This window comes from Oryctolagus cuniculus (genome assembly GCF_964237555.1).
Source record: "Oryctolagus cuniculus chromosome 16 unlocalized genomic scaffold, mOryCun1.1 SUPER_16_unloc_1, whole genome shotgun sequence".
Lineage (NCBI taxonomy): Eukaryota > Metazoa > Chordata > Mammalia > Lagomorpha > Leporidae > Oryctolagus > Oryctolagus cuniculus.
Genome location: NW_027208201.1, coordinates 453,329 through 466,616, shown reverse-complemented (window position 1 = coordinate 466,616; position 13,288 = coordinate 453,329). Strand labels below are relative to the sequence as shown.

At 40.2% G+C, this 13,288-nt stretch overlaps 1 pseudogene; it reads left to right on the top strand.

Annotated features, from left to right (window-relative positions):
- The first annotated feature begins 11,285 nt into the window (after positions 1–11,285).
- Positions 11,286–13,067, top strand: LOC127489348 (pyruvate dehydrogenase (acetyl-transferring) kinase isozyme 1, mitochondrial-like; annotated as a pseudogene).
- The last annotated feature ends 221 nt before the right edge of the window (positions 13,068–13,288 follow it).

Genomic DNA, 13,288 nt, shown 5'->3' with positions numbered 1-13,288 from the left:
ATTTATAATGGTTAATCTTTGCCTTATAAAACCCAGGCATCAGCTCCCATTCCAAATCAGAAAACGAACTCAAATTCAAAGCCTGAAAGAAGGAGGATCATAAAAATACAGAAATTTAGAAGATGTCAGAATCACTGGGTGGATTCAAGTACTGTAGATCAAAATGCACTGCACCTAGTGAATTTGAAGGCCTGCCATCTATTTTATATGGAAATCTGAAAAGTATTTTCATATAAAAATTACTATTGGTAGCAGTTCTAACTCCAAAAAGGTCTTATTCTCTGAAGCATTTTCCAGACTTGCCTGCAGATAGAATTGCATGCAAAAGAAAAAACAAACAAACAAACAAAAAAAACACATTTCTACAGGCAATGACACAAAACTTCCTCAAGGAGAGAACACAGGTGCCCCTTGTATTTCAAATGCCCTGTGTATTCAGTTGTGATAAACTGTCTACTTCATGTTGAAGACTTGTTCATGCTCACTGTGTTCCTGACAGGAGAGCCATCTTTGAATTCTTGGGCACAGAATTTTATATGTTTCCAACAAATGCAATTGTAAACTTGGCTTTTGAGTTTTCTTTTTATTATCTATATTGCTTTCTCTCTGAGTTAAGTTGAAAATTCTCCTTCTACATGAAAATATATTTCCTTTTCTATATTGTTCTTTTTCTCTTCCTTGTCATTCTTCCAGTTTTCCTCTAATTCCTCTGTCCTCTTCATCTCCTCCTCCTCCTCTCTTCTACTCACAATTCCCCAGGAGAAACCCAGGGGAACCCCCTACTCACACATCTCAACTCATCCCCAGGTCTCACAACTTGGGATAGAGTCTGGGAGGGCCCATTGAGCTGCAGAGCAGTGAGGAGCTTACAGAGGGCAGTGGCAGGAACACACTTTGCTCCTCTGCAGCTTGCCCCTTGGTGACCACACACATAAAGCCCCATATCCTCAGATTTTGCACCAAAGAAGCAAGGCAAGGTGGGGCATCTTCTCATTCCCCATGCCTCATGACCCATATTCCTGTACAGGACATGGTTCCTACCTCTGTCCTCACAGAATGTACTATTTAGTTAATACAGAAACATATGATCTAGTTATAAATGATAGAAATTATAATCAGAAATATCATTTGCACATTAACTCAGGACTTAGTTTTTGCATGCAAAGAATATGGAATTTCAGTTCCAGTGATCTTGCCTTTGTAATGAATGAATAATGAGAAGAGAATCCATATGGTGCTACATGCCTTACACCTTGGAACTGCAGAGCAAGGAAGAAGGATTGGGTTGAGTTTTCACAGAGTTCCTCCATGTAGTCTATTTTTGCTAGAAAGTCTTGACTTTCCATACCTGCAATGAGGGCTTGTTTTAATGGTGCTATTCACTCTGTACTTTCATGGTGTATTCAACCACCCAAGGGTTGCAGTTTTTGTTTTAATGAGTATTTATTTATTTATTTATTTATACTTTACATGAAAGTCAGCTTCAGAAAGAGGAGGAGAAGCAGGAAGGAGGAAGAGGGAGAGAAAGGAGGACAGGAGGACAGGGAAAAAGGGACGGGGAAAAATGGAGAGAGGAAAAAGAGAAAGGGAGACATCTTTCGACCCAGTGATTCACACGCCAAATGATGCTAATATCTGGAACTGGGCCATTTTGAAGCCAGTAACTAGGAGCTTCTTCTGGGTCTTCTGCATGGTGTGGGCTCAGAAACCTGCGCCATCTTCTGCTGCTTTCCCAAGCATCATCAGAGAGCTGCATTGGAAGTGAAGCAGCTGGGACTGGAACTGCTACCTAACTGGGATGCTGGCATCCCAGCCAGAGGCTTAACCTACTATGTTACAGCACTGGCCCCCAGTTTCCACTCTAAGTATCATGGAGTGGGAGGTTTACTTTGTGAATTTTGAATGTGCAGGAAGCACCCAGTGATCTCACAAAAGCACATCGCTCTAAGGTAGAATCTGGATCATGTCATTCTAGGGGTAAGCACTGCTGGACAGACCACCATTAGAAGGCAAATGGTCAAGTTCTAGAAAAACACAGAAGAGCTGTCTACTTGATACCAAGTGGAGAAGTTGCCACCCTTGAGCAGGCTTCCATCAAGGAACACACTAGGATGCTGCCTGTAATCCAAGTCAGTATGTAGAACACCTTGTACCCTACTGACATATTTCCACTTTTCTGGCTTTTTATCATGAACATGAAATTTTCTTTCCAGCTCTTTCTGCATCCTCTTTTTTTCTATACATTGCTCCATCATTGTCCAATGTCTGAACATGCAGATGTCTTCCAACATGTATTTTATTTTGGGATATTTCATACGTTGGAGACATTACATGTACCATTTTTCACAGCTTATTTCCCAGAATTGGTAAGCAAATATAACTGTTTTGTGTGTTTAATTTTGTATTCCGGCACTACTTAACTTAGTTACTGAATCCCTGATTTCATTACACCATCCCAGTAGCAGTTGTAAATGATGCCACTTGTATATCTTACTTTTTAGTAAGGTGTATGTCATTTTTTGACAATATGCATGGAGCCAAGCCTCGGATAATTATCTGCAGAAGTTGCATTTTTTCTTCAACTTTGTGTCCAATCCTTAGCCATAACTTCTATGTTATTGAATTCTGCAAATACTCTTTAAGATTGAAAACTGATTCTTCTTTTTGTCATGTTTGAGTTGTTTTGTTCTTTTTAACAATTCTTAGATCAGTTAGATTACATCAAGTGTTTTTCTTCCATTATTCTAACTAGTATTACATTTTTTCAGGGACTATAAACTGAATTAGAGTATATACATCACTTTGGGATTATGTAACCTATTTTAAAATACTGTTGGATTTACATTGTTTTAGATTTCAAATGTGAGAATTTATTTCAACAATAGTCTTACAATTTCATTTTGCTGAATTGTCTGGCAGTATTTGATCAATCAATTTAAGATGTTCCTGTAGAAGAAACAGAATTTTTCCATTTTTCCTGTTCTCTACAGGAGTTGAAAAAAAGAGTTCCTTTCCTATGTGAAAGTTTGGTAAAATTCATCTTAAAATTGTGGAACACATATAAGTATTGGGAATTATTTTAATAACTGGGAGGATATTTGGATTTTTCAAATATTTCTCAACGTATTGGACAAGATTTCTATCAGGAAATTTCTGAATTTCTTCTGTATTCTTCAATGTATCACCATTAAATGATTAATATGTTCTAATATTACTATTTTTAATATCTACAGAGACCTCTTCAGCTCTCTTTGTGTATACGCGTGCACACACACTCACATACACCCACACACATACTGTAATCTTATTTTCATAGTGTTCCATCTTGCCTGAGGTTCATAAATTTTGCTTGTTTTCTGATCACCAACTTGAAATTCTTCAAATTTTTATTTACTTCAGTTTCCTTATAATGTCCATATTTTACCTTCAAGGGCTTGTGTTGAATTTTCTGTCACTGACCAACTTGTTATACATACTTACTTTTTTTAAAGACAGAATTACAGACAGAGGTAGAGACAGAGAGAGAGGACTTCTGTCTGCTGGTTCAGTCCCCAGATGGCTTCAATGGCTGGTGCTGTGCTGATCTAAAGCCAGGAGCCAGGAGCTTCTTCCAAGTCTCTCATGTGTGTGCATTGGCTCAAGGGCTTGGACCATCTTCTACTGTTTCACAGGACATAGCAGAGAGCAGGATCAGTAGAGGAGCAGCTAGACTAGAACCAGGGCCCATATGGGAAGCTGGCACTTCAGGCCAGGGTATTAACCCACTGTGCCATGGTTCAAGCCCTGCTATGCATACTTACTACCATGTATGTGAGCCTGTGTTCTTTTGATATAATTTTTATACATGTGTGTACATGTGTAAGCATAAGAGTATTCCTGAGGTTTTATGTTTAGAGCAACAGTGACTTTCTCAAAGCTTAAGATTAGCAGACTTCATGATATTTGATGAGTAGTATCCTCAGGATAATATACTGTATGATTTCTAAGATAGTTTTTCATATAACACAGTTTGTTTAGAGCTGCCCTTTCTCACTCCAAGCATGCTACACTTGAATTTGGTGAAAACATTTTTATTTATACATGCACATGGAACACAGACATGATTTTCCTATACTGAATTAGCACATACACCACACTAATCCCATGAGTTATACTCTGCTGCCATAACCTTTCACTATCAACAATAAAACCTTTCACTATCAACAATAAATATTAGAATAATACTAAATATATGGTGCAAATAACTACTCATACAACACAAGCAAAAACTGTAAAATCTTTATGATACATGTGACGTACTGCTTCATGGAACAAATCTCAGAAATCCCACACTGTTTAATGTGGTGGATATTCTCCAATTTCTGATTCTATTCATTTTTTACCATATATTTCACCATGAACTCCAACATGGTCAGCCTTCCTGTGACAATCATTCTTTCACATGCCTTCATAAATACATAGAGTGTCATGTAAAGTTTTACCTTTTGAGAATTATTACTGATTATAAGGATTAATTTCTAAGTGAAGGTGGAAGAATTTTCTCAGCAGTCATATTCCACATCTTCTTCTTTCCATGGAGAAGTTGAAAATTATTGGAAGCAGGTGTTAACTTTCCATGACGCAAGCACCGACTTACCTGTTAGATTGGAAATCTCAGTCTCAAGATAAGGTGTGCAATCAAAACAAAATGTAGGTTTTCCTTCCAGAGGGGTTTTCCTGAATCCAGGGCTGCAAGTCTCACTACATACCTGTAGGCAGCCTATGGACAACACAAGGCCAATCTTGGCTTGTGGAATTCCTGGGATAAGAAAGTCACATACTGCCATCCTGAAAGAGAATGTTGATCAACAACACTCTGTTAAAATTATCTGTGTTACAGGAGGTTTGATAAGTTGTTTGTGTATGTTATTATCTTTTGTGCTTCTTTGAGCTGTAGCTGGTTATGTATAAATATCGCTGAGACACTGGAATAAATGAGCCTTGATCAGCCCTTTCTCTTGGCTCCATTCTCCATGCCCTTGTCCCTCTTTTCATTCCTACTCCTTCTGTCAGGTTCTGTTCAACTGATGTGGCAGGCCCACAGAGGTGGTGCCTGAACAAGGACCTAAATATGGGGGAACTATGTGAGGAATGCCAAAAAAAGAAGGAAGCTGTAAGCTCGGTAATGCGGAGGAGTAGGTAAGTACCCACTACCTGTAATCCTCAGTAAGCAACAGCACAATATGGGACAAGCACAAGGAAAAAGAGAGGTAATTAAAGTCGTTAAATGTTTACTTCAGGTGCAGGGAATGGGGTTAAAGAGCAAACTGTAGAGCAATTTGTCAGTGCTCTGGAAAGGATTAGTCCTTGGTTCACTGAGGAGGGAGTTGTAGATGAGGAACATTGGGATTTATTAGTAAAAGAGTTGAATACCCATTTGCAGACTTTCAGTCCCAATGATCTTCCTGTTATGATATTTTCTTTATGGTCTCTGATAAAAGAAGCATTATCAGCACAAAAAGGAAAGGCTAGTGTTTGATCGGCTGTACAGAATCTTCAGGAAACAATTGAGGAGGCACGCAGTCAGATATCAGAGGCAGGAGAACAGCTCTCCTGTGACACCGTGCCACAGAAATTAGCAAACCCAGAAGAGAAAAGTGTAGAATATGGACCATAGGAAAGGGACACTCTGGGTCCTTTCAGACAGGAGCCATGGCCTGAAGCTTCCCATATATCAGTCAGTTGAAAGAGGAGGTTGAATGATTGGAGAAACAGGTTTTATTGGAAAAGGCCAAACAAGATTAGTTAGACAATTCCAAAGTCTTCGTAATCAACAGGAACTTTTCCCCCCAGACCTTTCTTATTCCCATTGCCCTCTTGTTGGGGTTGAACAAGTTATTTAAAATGCTGTAATGGCAGGAGAAGATGGGGCTGAAGTATTTTTGAATCTTTCCCTGTGGAGGAATATCAGCAAGATGGGCAGAACATGAGGAAACATACTCCCGTATCATTTAAAATGTTGAACGAATTAAAATTTGCTTGTGATTCTTTCAGCCCTATAACCCCATATACAATGACATTGCTACAAAGCTTAGAATCCATGGTACTTGCACTAGCTGGTTGGAAGACAATAGCTAGAGCATGTCTTTCTGGGGGAGATTACCTGGTATAGAAGTCAGAATTTTTTGATCAATGCCACAAAACTGCTTGACTTAATGCTCAGGGAGCTAATGCTGGCTGGACTTTTGATATGTTGGCAGGGGAAGGGTCATGTGAGGATATCTTAGCTCAAATAGCACAGCCCATTGCTGTTTTTCAGGAGACAGCTGTGGCTGCACACCAAGCTTGGATCACTCTCCCCTCAAAAGGAGCAAAAATGGGAGAGTCACTTTCAAAGACCATACAGGGGCCTGATGAGACATATGCTGACTTTGTTAATCTCTTATTGCAAGAAGCAGGAAAGATCTTTGGGGATCCACAAGCAAGAGTGGATTTTATAAAACCATTGGCTTATGAAAATGCCAATGTCCCGTGTAAGCGGGCTATTCATCCTTATACAAAAAAGACAGATTTGGATGGGTATATTAATCTATGTGCTGACATTGGACCTTCTTATACTCAAAGATTAGCCATGGCTGCCTCTCTGCATGGTATGTCATTAAAGAATCAGCAAGGAGAGCTATGCCCAATAAATGAGGGTGATATGAATGTGGGCAGTATGGACATGTGTGAAAAAATTGTCTGAAAGTTAAAAATCAAAATAGGGATCTTCCTGGGATTTGCCCCCAGTGCAAAAGGGAAAGGCATTGGGCCAAAGAATGTCACTCCAAAACTGATAAATAAGGTAATTCATTAAAAGAACAGAGTTTGGGAAACTAGAGCAGGGCCAGCCCCAGGCCCCAGCCTGACAGAACTGACAAATCTTTGGGGCCATGACATTTGTTCAACAAAACACCTTAAATCAGTTGGTACCTTGCAGTTAGCCACTAGGGGGAGTGCAGGACTGGACCTCAGTACCCCCACCTACACAGACCTAATGCCCAAAATGGGAGCACTGGCCCTCCCAATGGGTATCTGTGAGCTGTTGCCTAAGGGATTCTTTGGGCTTCTACTAGGAAGAAGCAGTACTATTATGAATAGATTGCAAGTATTCCCTGGGGTTATAGATGGAGATTTTATGGGGGAAATAAAAATTATGGCACAAGCTAATGGTACTGTTGTCACATTTTCTCCAGGACAGTGCATTGCTCAGCTGGTCCTTCTTCCTCTTGCCCTCTTGCCTTATTTAAAGCCACATTGGCAAACTCTCATGGGGAAGGAGGTTTTGGGTCTTCAGATGCTTATTGGGTCCAGCCTATAAGAAAGGGCAGACTGGAATTTCAATTGAAATTAAATTAAATTAAATTAAATTAAATTAAATTAAATTGTTCTTAGGGTTACTAGATGTGGGAGCTGATGTTTCTGTCATTTCTGCAAATAAATTGGCCTAAACGATGGAAAAAAGAATTAACTATGACTCAGTTATGAGATATTGGTCAGAGTCAGTGGTTAGAACAAAGTTCTGAATTGTTGGAATAGGAGGATGAATCAGGTAATGCTGGAAACTGTCGCTCCTATATTTTAGCTTGGTTACCTGTTAATCTATGGGGACATGATATTCGAACTCAAATGGGGGCTTTAGAGTGTAGTCCAAATGAGACTGTTACCATTAACATGCATCAAAAGGTCATTTGCCAGGTAAAAACTTAGGCAAACAACAACAAGGTATCACGTCTCCAGTTACTTTAACTGTCAATCATGAACGGAGAGGCTTGGGTTTCCCTTGATGGCCAATGGTCAGCCTGTGTCCCATGCAGAAAAAATAAAATGGAAATTGGATAATCCTGTATGGGTGGATCAGTGGCCTTTACTGCAGAAAAAGACAGCTGCTACACAGATATTGGTGAAAAAACAATTGATAACAGGACATATAGTTCCTTCTAATTCTCCTTGAAATAGTCCTATTTTTGTTATCAAAAATAAATCTGGGAGATGGCGGTTGCTTCAGGACCTTAGGGCAGTTAATGCTACTATGGAACTTATGGGGTCCTTGCAACCAGGTCTACCACTGCCTACTGCTATTCTAAGAGACTCCTATGTTACACTAATAGATCTAAAAGATTGCTTTTATACAATACTTTTACATCCAGAAGATTGTCCCTGATTTGCCTTTAGCGTTCCATCAGTAAATTTTTAAAAATCTATGAAAAGATATCAATGGAGGGTTTTAACTCAGGGAATGGCCAATAGTCCTACTCTGTGCCAACAATTTGTTGATGTCGCTCTTCAAAAAATTCGTGAAATATATAACAATTTATATATTGTACACTATATAGATGATATTTTGTTATCTGGCCCCGAGGAACCTCTGGTTATACAATGTTTGACAGAAATGAGAGAACAGTTATCTGCCTTTGGTCTTATTATAGCCCCTGAAAAAATGCAACTTCAATATCCTTATCAATATCTAGGCTTCTAATTGTATACACGAAAAATACTTCAACAAAAAGTGACCTTACAGTTGGATTCTTTCTGGACTTTAAATGATTTTCAAAAACTTCTAGGGGATATTAATTGGCTTTGTCCCCATCTCTGCCTCACAACAGGAGACCTTAAACCTTCATTTGATATCCTGAAAGGAGATAGTTCTCCTACCTCCCAACGAGTGCTTACTCCTGCAGCATGGCTGGCCTTGGAAAAGGTACAACAAGCCTTATCTCAGAGCTTTGTTTCTGATATTGATTATAATCAGCCTTTAATTCTTATTATTTTGATTACAGATTATTTACCCTCTGCTCTGCTGGGGCAAGAAGCTCCTTTACTTTGGATATATTTACAGGCTACCCCTAAAAAGAATGTCATACCATATTATAATGCAATAGCTGAGATTATAGCTAAAGGGAGATTAGAATGTAGAAAGATATTTGGGATAGAGCTGACATGTATATGTCAACCATATACTGACAAACAGCTGATTTGACTCCTGTCTTTCGCCAAAGATTGGCCTCTTGGATTATCTTCTTTTTCAGGACAAGTTCATAATAACTATCCAGCAGATAAAGTATCACGGTTTTTATGACAACCTGTGTATTACCACAAAATACAAGTTTTCAACCTTTAGAGAATGCTGCCTTGATATTTTCCGACGGTTTCAACACTGGTCAAGCTTCTGTAATTCATGATGATCAACGTACAGTTATGAACACCACTTTTTCATCTCCACAGCTAGTTGAATTAGCTGCTGGTCCACTTGCATTGCAGTCTACTTTGGATGTAGTGGTTAACATACACATCAATATCAAATATGTGTTCCTATCGGTTCCTCAATTATAAACCTGTTCATTTTTTCCTGAATCTTCTGCTGCTTCTACTTTGTTTTCTCACATTTGCACTATCATTCGACGGTGTACTTGCCCTTTCTTTATAGGTCATATGTGAGCACATTCTGATCTTCCTGGACCTTTGGTAGAGGGCAATCATTTGGCAGATTCTGCTTTTCATGTATATTCTATCAAAATAACAACATAATATCACACTTTACATCCTTTAAATCCTCATACATTACATTTAAAACATAAAATTGCTCAAGAACAAGCTCAACAAGTTGTAAAATCCTGTTCTACTTGCTCCATCCTGTTACCAGTACCTTATTATGGAATTAACCCTCACAGTTTGTTCCCCAGTCAATGATGGCAAATGGATATCACCCACTTCATGGAATTTAGTAGACAGAAGTATATACATGTTTCTACCAATACTTGTTCTGGATTTATTTTTGCTTCCTTACATAAAGGTATGCTACAAAACATGTTATTGCCCATTGCTTGTAAGCTTTTGCTTCCTTGGGAACCCCAAAATAAATCAAGATGGATAATGGACTTGCTTATACATCTACTTCTTTTAAAATTTTTGTGCAACCTTTTTTATATCTCTTGTTACTGGTATTCCTTATAATCCTCAGGGTCAATGCATTGTTGAACACACACATAATACTTTAAAGCAATATTTAAATAAAAAAAGGGAGAGTTTGGGCTTTCTGCCCATTCTCCTAACAAATGGCTCTCACATGTTTTATTCATTTTAAATTTTCTCACATTGGATAAAGATGGTCATTCTGTAGCTGATAGACACTGGCATACACAAACAGCTGCAAAAAGAGCAATGGTGAAATGGAGGGATCCTATCACCAATCAATGGAATGGACCTGATCTGGTACTGGTATGGAATGTGGGCTCCTAATGGATGGGTTTTTTTTAATGCAGCTAATATGCTTTTACATCGTTAGCCCTTGATAATTTCTGCAACTGCTCATTGGGCCATGTGGCCCCGATGCTGACATCGGCAATGTTCATTACCTGAGAACTGCGATGACAATGTCATCCTAATCAGAGAAGACACTGCCTTTACCATGGCTATATCGGTAGTAGGAGTTCCTGGATTGGCTTATGGAAATAATCCTGGACTACGAAGGCATGCATGTCTGGTGACCAAAATAATCAATCTTACTGCTACTGCACTATCCAGTATAGCTGAAGAATTGGGTCACGTTTGCTCAGGAACCCTTTTCTACCATGCAGCTATCAATTACTTGCTGTTGAAAGATCATATATGCTGTGAATCTGTGCCTGGGGGCTGTTGTTTTAACATTACTAACAATGTGCCATATACAGAGTCTGTTATTGATAAATTTAAGAGTGAAATACAACATATGTTCATTAACAAGCCCCTATCATTTGGAGAGTTTCAGAGGATCCATTGGTTATTAATGTTGGCTGGACCACTACTGCTTTTCCTACTTTGTATGGGAAGTTTTCCGTGTGTTTTACAACTTACGTTAACTTCACTACAGTCTATATGGACTGAGATCCATCATTTAAAACTTCTTGCTAAACCTCCTTTGTAATGAAAATAATTGATATTTGGCCAAATATCTTATCAATCCTTGACTCTCACCTAATGCCTAGCTGGAATGATCCTCAGAGCTGGGTAAGACACTCAGAATCCTGTACCAACCTAATACAGGGCTCTAGGCCAAGTCGCCAGTTACCAATGATGGGTAAGTACAGAGATGACTGAGGGCAACCTAAGACAGAGGCCATTCTCAATAAAATAAAAAAGAGGAGATGTAGGCAACCTTTGGACAAGTCAAGGCCAATCTTGGCTTGTGAAATTCCTGGGATAAGAAAGTCACATACTATGTACTGCCTAACTGAGGCACCCAGTGGTGACCTGGTGCTGGGGCTCCAGCTCCTCCAGCGGGGCTTGGCATGAGGCTGGCGCGGCTGCTGTGCAGAGCCACCGTGGCCGGCTCGGGCCTGGAGCTGCATGCCATAGGCCCCCACAAACACCGCAGCCTTGCCTCGGACTCCAGCTCCGGCCCAGTGTTGGCAGACAGCGGCATTCTGGGCCAAGTGGACTTCTACATGCTTCTCGCCATCCCTGCTCTCCATGAAGCAGTTCCTGGACTTCGGATCAGTGAATGCTTGCGAAAAGACTTCGTTTATGTTTCTGCGGCAGGAGCTGCCTGTTAGATTGGCAAATATACTGAAAGAAATAAGTCTCCTTCCAGATAATCTTCTCAGGATGCCATCTGTTCAGTTGGTGCAAAGCTGGTACATCCAGAGCCTTCAGGAGCTTCTTGATTTTAAGGACAAAGGCGCTAAAGATGCAAAAGCTGTTTATGACTTTACAGATACTGTGATCCAGATCAGGAACTGCCACAATGACGTCATTCCCACAATGGCTCAGGGAGTGATTGAATACAAGGAGAGCTTCGGGGTGGATCGTGTCACCAGCCAGAATGTTCAGTACTTCTTGGATCGGTTCTACATGAGTCACATTTCAATTAGAATGTTGCTCAATCAGCACCCCTTATTGTTTTGTGGGAAAGGAAGTACATCTCATCAAAAACACATTGGGGCCAGTGCTGCGGCTCACTAGGCTAATCCTCTGCCTTGCGGCGCTGGCACACTGGGTTCTAGTCCTGGTCAGGGCACCGGATTCTGCCCCATTTGCCCTCTTCCAGGCCCGCTCTCTGCTGTGCCCAGGGAGTGCAGTGGAGGATGGCCCAAGTACTTGGGCCCTGCACCCCATGGGAGACCAGGACAAGTACCTGGCTCCTGCCATCAGATCAGCATGGTGCGCTGGCCGCAGCACACCAACGGCAAAGGAAGACTTTTTTATCTGTCTCTCTCTCTCACTGTTCACTCTGCCTGTCAAAAGAAAGAAAGAAAGAAAGAAAGAAAGAAAGAAAGAAAGAAAGAAAGAAAGAAAGAAAGAAAGAAAGAAAGAAAAAATTGGAAGCATAAATCCAAACTACAGTGTAGTTGAAGTTATTAAAGATGGCTATGACAATGCCAGGCATCTGTGTGATTTGTATTATATTAACTCTCCTGAACTAGAACTTGAAGAATTAAATGCAAAATCACCAGGACAGCCAATAGAAGTGGTTTATGTACCGTCCCATCTCTATCACATGGTGTTTGAACTTTTCAAGAATGCAATGAGAGCAACCATGGAACACCATGCCGACAAAGGTGTTTAACCCCCCTCCCCATTCAAGTTCATGTCACACTGGGTAATGAGGATTTGACTGTGAAGATGAGTGACCGAGGAGGTGGCGTTCCTTTGAGGAAAATTGACAGACTCTACAACTACATGTATTCAACTGCACCCCTACCTTGCCTGGACTTCCCGTGCAGTGCCCCTAGCTGGTTTTGGTTATGGATTGCCCATATCCTGTCTTTATGCCCAGTACTTCCAGGGAGACCTAAAGCTGTATTCCTTGGAGGGTTATGGGACAGACGCAGTGATCTACATTAAGGCTCTGTCCACAGAATCCATAGAAAGATTGCCTGTGTATAACAAGGCTGTCTGGAAGGATTACAACACCAACCACGAAGCTGACAACCGGTGTGTCCCCAGCCAAGAGCCAAAGGACATGACAACATTCCACAATGCCTAGTTGAGCTGGGGACAAACTGGCTTTTGTGTTAAATTTGGAAGGGATGGCATTCAGAACTACATTATACCAAATACTTCACATGTCATTCTTGCAGAACAAATGGAAGCTGAGTTCCACTTGTGCCTGGTAAACCTCCTAAAGGATGAATCTCTACCACAGTCAATGGGGCATACTTTTAAACACCTGTAGTTTTGGTCAATTTTTTCTTTCCATAGACTTCAGAAGTGTGCATGTCTGGGTTTCTATAGGAAGCTGTGTTTTTTAAAAAAAAATACTTTTAATTTATGTCTGCTAGAAGCATTTTAT